Here is a 10,065-nt window from a genome sequence, read left to right on the forward strand (position 1 = left end):
ATACCCTCTTATGCTAAGTTCATGAAAGAGATCTTAAGCCATAAGAAGGATTGGAGGGAAACTGAAAAAGTTTACCTCACTGAGGAATGCAGTGCAGTCATCTTGAAAAGCTTACCTGAGAAGCTTAAGGATCCCAGAAGCTTTATGATACCATGCACATTAGAGGGTAATTGTACCAAGCAAGCTCTATGTGATCTTGGGGCAAGTATCAACCTAATACCTGCATCTATTATCACAAAGCTTGGTTTGACTGAAGAAGTCAAACTAACCCGGATATGTCTTCAACTTGCTGATGGCTCCATTAAATACCCATCAGGCATGATTGAAGACATAATTGTCAAGGTTGGGTCATTTGCCTTTCCTACTGACTTTGTGGTGCTGGAAATGGAGGAGCACAAGAGTGCAACTCTCATTCTAGGAAGACCTTTCCTAGCAACTGGCCAAACCCTCATTGACGTCCAAAAAGGGGAAGTAACCCTGAGAGTCAATGAGGAGGAGTTCAAGTTGAATGTTGTCAAAGCCATGCAACATCCAGACACCCCAAATGACTGCATGAGTGTTGATATTATTGACTCTCTGGTAAGAGAGGTCAATATGACTGAGAGTCTCGAATAAGAGCTAGAGGACATCTTTAAAGATGTTCAGCCTGATCTGGAGGAATCAGAGAGAATAATAGAACCTTTGAAAATCCTTCAAGAAGAGGAGAAACCTCCTAAACCCGAGCTCAAATCATTACCACCATCCCTGAAATATGCATTTCTGGGAGAAGGTGATACCTTTCCTGTAATCATAAGCTCTACCTTAGAGCCACAGGAAGAGGAAGCACTAATTCAAGTGCTAAGGACACACAAGACAGCTCTTGGGTGGTTGATGAGCGGATAATTTGTATGCTTTTTGGCATTGTTTTTAGTATGTTTTTAGTATGATTTAGTTAGTTTTTAGTATATTTTTATTAGTTTTTAGTTAAAATTCACTTTTCTGGACTTTACTATGAGTTTGTGTGTTTTTCTGTGATTTCAGGTATTTTCTGGCTGAAATTGAGGGATCTGAGCAAAAATCTGATCCAGAGACTCAAAAGGACTGCAGATGCTGTTGGATTCTGACCTCCCTGCACTCGAAGTGGATTTTCTGGAGCTACAGAAGCCCAATTGGCGCGCTCTCAACGGCGTTGGAAAGTAGACATCCTGGGCTTTCCAGCAATATATAATAGTCAATACTTTGCCCAAGATTTGATGGCCCAAACCTGCGTTCAAAGTCACCTCAAGAAATTCCAGCGTTAAACGCCGGAACTGGCACCTAATTGGGAGTTAAACGCCCAAACTGGCACTAAAGCTGACGTTTAACTCCAAGGAGAGTATCTTTATCTTTATATTATTTTCATTCATCATCATATACATTTGAGTTTACCTGACTAAGATTTACAAGATGACCATAGCTTGCTTCAATGCTAACAATCTCCGTGGGATCGACCCTTACTCACGTAAGGTATTACTTGGACGACCCAGTGCACTTGCTGGTTAGTTGTGCGAAGTTGTGTAATGCCATGGAATTGAACCACCAAGTTTTTGGAGTTCATGACCAGGGATTATGAGAGTTGTGAAAAGTATTGTTCACAATTTCGCGCACCAAGTTTTAGGCGCCGTTGCCGGGGATTGTTCAAGTTTTGAGCAAGCTTTTGGTAACAATGCCTGGGATTGTTCTAGTTTGGACAACTGACGGTTCATCTTGTTGCTTAGATTAGGTATTTATTTTTTTTCGAAATTCTTGAAGATGAATTCTAGAGTTTCATGATGATTTGTTAAAATCTGGCTGGCTGAGAAGCCATGTCTAATCTGATTGGACCGAGGTTTCAAATTATCACCACAAGAGCTTGTTAATTTTAATCAATCTTGCTTTTGGAGCAGTGATCTGCTAAGGCTTGGCTGACCTTTGGTCATGTCTAGTGTTTTGGACCGAAGCTTTCTTTGAAAGCTTGGCTGGCTGAGAAGCCATGTCTAATTCCTGGACCGGAGTCTTAGACTAGCATTGCACTGATTCCTGGAATTCTCATTAAGAATTTTGATATCTTTTTCTACTTAATTTTCGAAAAACACAAAAAAATTACAAAATCACAAAAAAAGAAAAAACCAAAAATATTTGATGTTTCTTGCTTAAGTCTAGTGTCTCATCTTAAGTTTGGTGTCAAATGCATGTTTTTGTTATACTTTTCGAATCCATGCATGTATTTCTTTGTTTTGATCTTTGAATTCTTTTGGCTTGAGTGTTTCTGTGTCTCATATAGTGTCAGTAGTACACAAACTGCTAAGTTTGGTGTCTTGCATGCATTGTTATTTGATTCTTGTTGCATTTTGATTATTAAAAATCCAAAAATATTTTTAATTTGTGTCTTTTCAAGTCAATGATACAAAGAATTGAAGATTCAGAACATACTGCAGAGGAATTATACAGAAAAAGCTGAGCATTCAAAAATGCCCAGTGAAGAAGACAGACTGGCGTTTAAACGCCAGCCAGGGCACCTGGTTGGGCGTTTAACGCCCAAAGAGGTAGCATTTTGGGCGTTAAACGCCAGAATGTATACCATTCTGGGCGTTTAACGCCAGGATGGTGCTAGGAGGAAGATTTTGTTTTCAAAATCAATTTTTTTCAAGTTTTCAAGGTTTTTCAAAACCAAATCTTTTTCAAATCATATCTTTTCAATCAAATGTTTTCAAAATCAATTTCTTTCCTTTTTCAAAGATACTTACTAACAATTAATGATTTGATTGAACATTTTTTGCCTTTTCTATTAAGAAAGGTTTTATGTTTGAATCATATCTTTTCTTGTTAGGCAAGTCATAAATTTTTAAAATCATATCTTTTAAAATTGTTTTCAAATCATATCTTCTCAATCACATTTTTTTTTACCCAATCATATCTTCTCAACCACATCTTTTTCAAATTAGTTTTCAATCAAATCTTTTTAAATTCTAATTTCAAAATCTTTTTCAAAAATCACTTTAATTCTTTTTCACTTTCAATTTTCGAAAATTATTAACATCTTTTTAATTGAATTTTCGAAAATTCTCTTCCCTCCTTCCCACATCCTTCTATTTATGGAGTACTACTCCTTCTTAATGCACAATTCGAACTCTGTCTAATCAAGTTCGAATTCTTCTACCTTCTCTTCTTCTATTTTTCTTTTCCTCTGACACTTCAAGGAATCTCTATACTGTGACATAGAGGATTCCATATTTTCTTGTTCCCTTCTCTTTCATATAAGCAGGAACAAAGACAAAGGCATTCTTGTTGAAGCTGACCCTGAACCTGAAAGGACCTTGAAGCGAAAGCTAAGAGAAGCTAAGGCACAACTCTCTTTAGAGAACCTGACCGAATTCTTCAAAGAAGAAGAACACATGGCAGCCGAAAACAACACCAATGCCAACAATGCAAGGAAGGTGCTGGGTGACTTCACTGCACCTACTCCTGATTTCTACGGGAGAAGCATCTCTATCCCTGCCATTGGAGCAAACAACTTTGAGCTTAAGCCTCAATTAGTTTCTCTAATGCAACAGAATTGCAAGTTCCATGGACTTCCAATGGAAGATCCTCATCAGTTCTTAGCTGAATTCTTGTAAATCTGTGACACAGTCAAGACTAATGGGGTAGACCCTGAGGTCTACAGACTGATGCTATTCCCTTTTGCTGTAAGAGACAGAGCTAGAATATGGTTGGATTCTCAACCTAAAGAAAGCCTGGACTCTTGGGAAAAGCTAGTCAATGCCTTCTTGGCAAAGTTCTTTCCACCACAAAGATGGAGTAAGCTTAGAATGGAAGTCCAAACCTTCAGACAGAAGGATGGAGAATCCCTCTATGAAGCTTGGGAAAGATACAAACAATTAATCAGAAGATGTCCTTCAGACATGCTTTCTGAATGGAGCATCATAGGTATTTTCTATGATGGTCTCTCTGAACTATCCAAGATGTCCTTGGATAGCTCTGCTGGAGGATCTCTTCATCTGAAGAAGACGCCTGCAGAAGCTCAAGAATTGATTGAAATGGTTGCAAATAACCAATTCATGTACACTTCTGAAAAGAATCCTGTGAACAATGGGACTAGTCAGAAGAAAGGAGTTCTTGAGATTGACACTCTGAATGCCATATTAGCTCAGAACAAGATATTGACTCAACAAGTCAACTTGATTTCTCAAAGTCTGTCTGGAATGCAAAATGCACCTGGCAGTACTAAGGATGCTTCATCTGAGGAAGAAGCTTATGATCCTGAGAACCCTTCCATGGAAGAGGTGAATTACCTAGGAGAACCCTATGGAAACACCTATAATTCTTCATGGAGAAATCACCCAAATTTCTCATGGAAGAATCAAGAGAGACCTCAACAAGGTTTCAATAACAATAATGGTGGAAGAAACAGGTTTAGCAATGGCAAGCCTTTTCCATCATCTTCTCAGCAACAGACAGAGAGTTCTAAGCAGAATACGTCTGACTTAGCAACAATGGTCTCTGATCTAATAAAGACCACTCAAAGTTTCATGAATGAAACAAGGTCCTCCATTAGAAATTTGGAAGGACAAGTGGGACAGCTGAGCAAGAAAATTACTGAACTCCCTCCTAGTACTCTCCCAAGTAATACAGAAGAAAATCCAAAAGGAGAGTGCAAAGCCATAGACATGGCCGAATATGGAGAGGAAAGAGAGGAGGAGGACGCCACTGAGGAAGACCTCAGTGGGCGTGTACCAATCTCCTCTGAGTTCCTCAATGAGGAACAATGGGAATCTGAGGCTCAAAATGAGACCATAGAGATTCCATTGGACTTACTTCTGCCTTTCATGAGCTCTGATGAGTATTCTTCCTCTGAAGAGGATGAGTATGTCACTGAAGAGCAAGTTGCTAAATACTTTGGAGCAATCATGAAGCTAAATGACAAGTTATTTGGAAATGAGACTTGGGAGGATGAACCACCTTTGCTCACCAAAGAACTGGATGACTTGTCTAGGCAGAAACTGCCTCAAAAGAGGCAAGATCCTGGGAAGTTTTCTATACCTTGTACCATAGGCACCATGACCTTCAAGAAGGCCTTGTGTGACTTAGGGTCAAGTGTAAACCTCATGCCCCTCTCTGTAATGGAGAAATTAGGGATCTTTGAGGTGCAAGCTGCAAGAATCTCATTAGAGATGGCAGACAATTCAAGAAAACAAGCTCATGGACTTGTAGAGAATGTTTTGGTGAAAATTGAAGACCATTACATCCCTACTGATTTCATAGTCCTAGAGACTGGGAAGTGCATGGATGAATCCATCATCCTTGGCAGACCCTTCCTAGCCACAGCAAAGGCTGTGATTGATGTTGATAGAGGAGAGTTAATCATTCAAGTGAATGAAGAATCCTTGGTGTTTAAGGCCCAAGGACATCCCTCTATCATCATGGAGAGGAAGCATGAAGAGCTTCTCTCAAAACAGAGCCAAGCAGAGCCCCCACAGTCAAACTCTAAGTATGGTGTTGGGAGGCCACAACCAAACTCTAAGTTTGGTGTTGAACCCCCACATTCAAACTCTAAGTTTGGTGTTGGGAGGTTCCCACACGGCTCTGAGTATTTCTGAGGCTCCATGAGAGTCCTCTGTCAAGCTAATGACATTAAAGAAGCGCTTGTTGGGAGGCAACCCAATGTTTTATAGTTAACTAATTTCTTTTGTTATTTTATCTTTTTTGTAGGTTGATGATCATAAGAAGTCACAAAAACAATGAAAAAAGCAAAAACAAAATGAAAAACAGGAAGAAAAACAGCACACCCTGGAGGAGAAGAAGCTGGCGTTCAAACGCCAGTAATGCTAGCTGTTGGGCGTTTAACGCCCAGTCTGGCACCATTCTGGGCGTTTAACGCCAGAAAGGGGCACCAGACTGGCGTTAAACGCCAGTAAAGGGCAACAACCTGGCGTTAAACGCCAGGAATGGTCACCAGCCCGGCGTTTAACGCCAGAAATAGCTCAAAACGTGATTTTGAGCAACATTTGGTGCAGGGATGACTTTTCCTTGACACCACAGGATCTGTGGACCCCACAGGACCCCACCATCACTCTCTCTCTTCTTCCCCCATTCACCATTCACCAACCAACCTCACCCTTCAAATTCAAACCACTTTCCCTCCCAAACCCACCCATAATGGCCGAACCTTTACCCCCCTCTCTCCTATAAATACCCTTCTTCATCTCTTCATTTTCACACAACCTAAACACCCTTTCTTACCCTTCTTGGCCGAACACCACCTTCTCCCTTCTCCTCTCTTCTTCTTCTTCTACTCTCTTCTTTCTTCTTTTGCTCGAGGACGAGCAAACATTTTAAGTTTGGTGTGGTAAAAGCGTTGCTTTTTCGTTTTTCCATAACCATTTATGGCATCCAAGGCCGGAGAAACCTCTAGAAAGAGGAAAGGGAAGGCAAAAGCTTCCACCTCCGAGTCATGGGAGATGGATAGATTCCTCTCAAGGGTGCATCAAGTCCACTTCTATGAAGTTGTGGCCTTGAAGAAGGTGATCCCCGAAGTCCCCTTTTCACTCAAAAAGGGTGAATATCCGGAGATCCGCCATGAGATCCGAAGAAGAGGTTGGGAAGTACTCACCAACCCCATTCAACAAGTCGGAATCTTGATGGTTCAAGAGTTCTATGCCAATGCATGGATCACCAAGAACCATGACCAAAGTGTGAACCCGAATCCAAAGAATTATCTCACTATGGTTCGGGGGAAATACTTGGATTTTAGTCCGGAGAGTGTGAGGGTGGCGTTCAACTTGCCTATGATGCAAGGAGATGAGCATCCTTACACTAGAAGGGTCAACTTTGATCAAAGGTTGGACCAAGTCCTCACAACCATATGTGAAGAGGGCGCACAATGGAAGCAAGATTCAAGAGGAAAGCCGGTTCAATTGAGAAGGCATGACCTCAAGCCCGTGGCTAGAGGATGGTTAGAGTTCATACAACGCTCAATCATTCCCACTAGCAACCGGTCCGAAGTTACTCTAGACCGGGCCATCATGATCCATAGCATCATGATTGGAGAAGAAATAGAGGTTCATGAGGTTATAGCCCAAGAACTCTATAAGGTGGCGGACAAGACCTCCACCTTGGCAAGGTTAGCCTTTCCTCACCTCATTTGTCACCTCTGTTATTCAGTTGGAGTTGACATAGAAGGAGATACCCCCATTGATGAGGACAAGCCCATCACCAAGAAAAGGATGGAGTACACAAGAGACCCCTCTCATCAAGAGATCCCTGAGATTCCTCAAGGGATGCACTTTCCTCCACAAAATTATTGGGAGCAACTAAACACCTCCCTAGGAAAGTTGAGTTCCAACATGGGACAACTAAGGGTGGAGCATCAAGAACACTCCATCAAGAACACTCCATTCTGTGATTTCAGGTATTTTCTAGCTGAAATTGAGGGAGCTGAGCAAAAATTTGAGTTAGGCTGAAAAAGGACTGCTGATGCTGTTGGATCCTGACCTCCTTGCACTCGAAATGGACTTTTTGGAGCTACAGGAGTCCAATTGGCGCGCTCTCAACGGCGTTGAAAAGTAGACATCCTGGGCTTTCCAGCAATATATAATAGTCCATACTCTGCCCAAGATTTGATGGCCCAAACCGGCGTTCAAAGTCACCTCAAGAAATTCCAGCGTTAAACGCCGGAACTGGCACCTAATTGGGAGTTAAACGCCCAAACTGGCACTAAAGCTGACGTTTAACTCCAAGGAGAGTCTCTACACGAAAATGCTTCATTGCTCAGCCCAAGCACACACCAAGTGGGCCCGGAAGTGGATTTTTATGTCATTTACTCATCTTTGTACACCTTAGGCTACTAGTTATCTATAAGTAGGACCTTTTACTATTGTATTAAGAGCTTTTGATCATGTTTTGAGGATTGAACCCTCTTTGGGAGGCTGGCCATTCGGCCATGCCTAGACCTTGTTCTTATGTATTTTCAACGGTGGAGTTTCTACACACCATAGATTAAGGTGTGGAGCTCTGCTGTACCTCGAGTATTAATGCAATTACTATTGTTCTTCCATTCAATTCCGCTTGTTCTTTGTCCAAGATATCACTTGTTCTTCAATATGATGAAGGTGATGATTGACGCCCATCACCATTCTCACTCATGAACAAGGTGACTGACAACCATTCTTGTTCTACAAGCATCTGAGGCTTAGTGAATATCTCTTGGATTCCCGATTGCACGATGCATGGTTGATCGCCTGACAACCGAGTGCTCACCTGACAAACGAGCCAACCATTCCGTGAGATCAGAGTCTTCGTGGTATGGGCAGGACTTGATGGCAGCATTCAAGAGAATCCGGAAGGTCTAACCTTGTCTGTGGTATTCTGAGTAGGATTCAATGACTGAATGACTGTGACGTGCTTCAAACCTGTAACCTACTGGGCGTTAGTGACAGACGCAAAAGAGGGATTCTATTCCGGTAGGGGAGGGAACCAAACCGGTGATTGGCAGTACTGTGACGGAGTGCGTGCATTAGCTTTCACTGCGAGGATGGGAGGTAGCTGCTGACAACAGTGAAACCCTACACGAGCTTGCCATGGAAAGGAGTAAGAAGGATTGGATGAAGGCAGTAGGAAAGCAGAGAGACGGAAGGGAAGGCATCTTCATACACTTGTCTGAAGCTCTTACACCAATGATATACATAAGTATCACTATCTTTATCTTTATATTATTTTCATTCATCATCATATACATTTGAGTTTACCTGACTAAGATTTACAAGATGACCATAGCTTGCTTCAATGCTAACAATCTCCGTGGGATCGACCCTTACTCACGTAAGGTATTACTTGGACGACCCAGTGCACTTGCTGGTTAGTTGTGCGAAGTTGTGTAATGCCATGGAATTGAACCACCAAGTTTTTGGAGTTCATGACCAGGGATTATGAGAGTTGTGAAAAGTATTGTTCACAATTTCGCGCACCAGTGGTCCATTAGTGATCTTAAGGGCATTAGCCCAGCCAGATGCATGCACGAGATCCTATTGGAGGGTGACGCCAAGCCAGTGGTCCAACCACAAAGGCGGATGAATCCAGCCATGAAGGAAGTGGTGCAGAAGGAGGTCACTAAATTACTAGAGGCTGGGATTATTTATCCTATTTCTGACAGCCCCTGGGTAAGCCCTGTCCAAGTCGTCCTAAGAAGGGAGGCATGACAGTGGTTCATAATGAAAAAAATGAACTGGTTCCTACAAGAACAGTTATAGGGTGGCGTATGTGTATTGATTATAGAAGGCTCAATACAGCCACCAGAAAGGATCATTTTCCTTTACCATTCATAGACCAGATGCTAGAAAGACTAGCAGGTCATGAATACTACTGCTTCCTGGATGGATATTCGGGTTATAATCAAATTGCCGTAGATCCCCAGGATCAAGAGAAAATGGCATTCACATGTCCATCCGGAGTATTTGCATACAGAAGGATGCCATTTGGCCTGTGCAATGCACCTGCAACCTTTCAGAGGTGCATGCTCTCAATTTTCTCTGATATGGTGAAAAAATTTCTGGAAGTCTTCATGGATGACTTTTCAGTATTTGGAGACTCATTCAGCTCCTGTCTTGACCATCTAGCACTTGTTCTAAAGAGATGCCAAGAGACTAACCTGGTTTTAAACTGGGAGAAATGTCACTTTATGGTGACTGAAGGAATTGTCCTTGGGCACAACATTTCGAACAAGGGAATAGAGGTGGATCAAGCTAAGGTAGAGGTAATTGAAAAATTACCACCACCTGCCAATGTTAAGGCAATCAGAAGCTTTCTGGGAAATGCAGGATTCTATAGGAGGTTTATAAAGGATTTTTCAAAAATCGCCAAACCTCTGAGCAACTTGTTAGCTGCTGACACGTGATGAGCGGATATTTTATATGCTTTTTGGGGGTAATTTCATGTAGATTTTAGTATGTTTTAATTAGTTTTTAGTTAAATTTTATTAGTTTTTAGGAAAAAATCATATTTCTGGACTTTACTATGAGTTTCTGTATTTTTCTGTGATTTCAGGTATTTTCTAGCTGAAATTGAGGGAGCTGA

At 41.6% G+C, this 10,065-nt stretch overlaps 1 non-coding gene across 1 annotated transcript; it reads right to left on the reverse strand.

The window, feature by feature from the left end:
* Positions 1 to 3,797: 3,797 nt before the first annotated feature.
* LOC130971053 (small nucleolar RNA R71) lies at positions 3,798 to 3,905 on the reverse strand. The gene has a single exon (XR_009082289.1). It is a non-coding gene; the product is annotated as a small nucleolar RNA R71 (small nucleolar RNA).
* Positions 3,906 to 10,065: the final 6,160 nt, after the last annotated feature.

The sequence above is a fragment of the Arachis stenosperma genome, chromosome 3 (genome assembly GCF_014773155.1).
Source record: "Arachis stenosperma cultivar V10309 chromosome 3, arast.V10309.gnm1.PFL2, whole genome shotgun sequence".
Taxonomy (NCBI): Eukaryota; Viridiplantae; Streptophyta; class Magnoliopsida; order Fabales; family Fabaceae; genus Arachis; species Arachis stenosperma.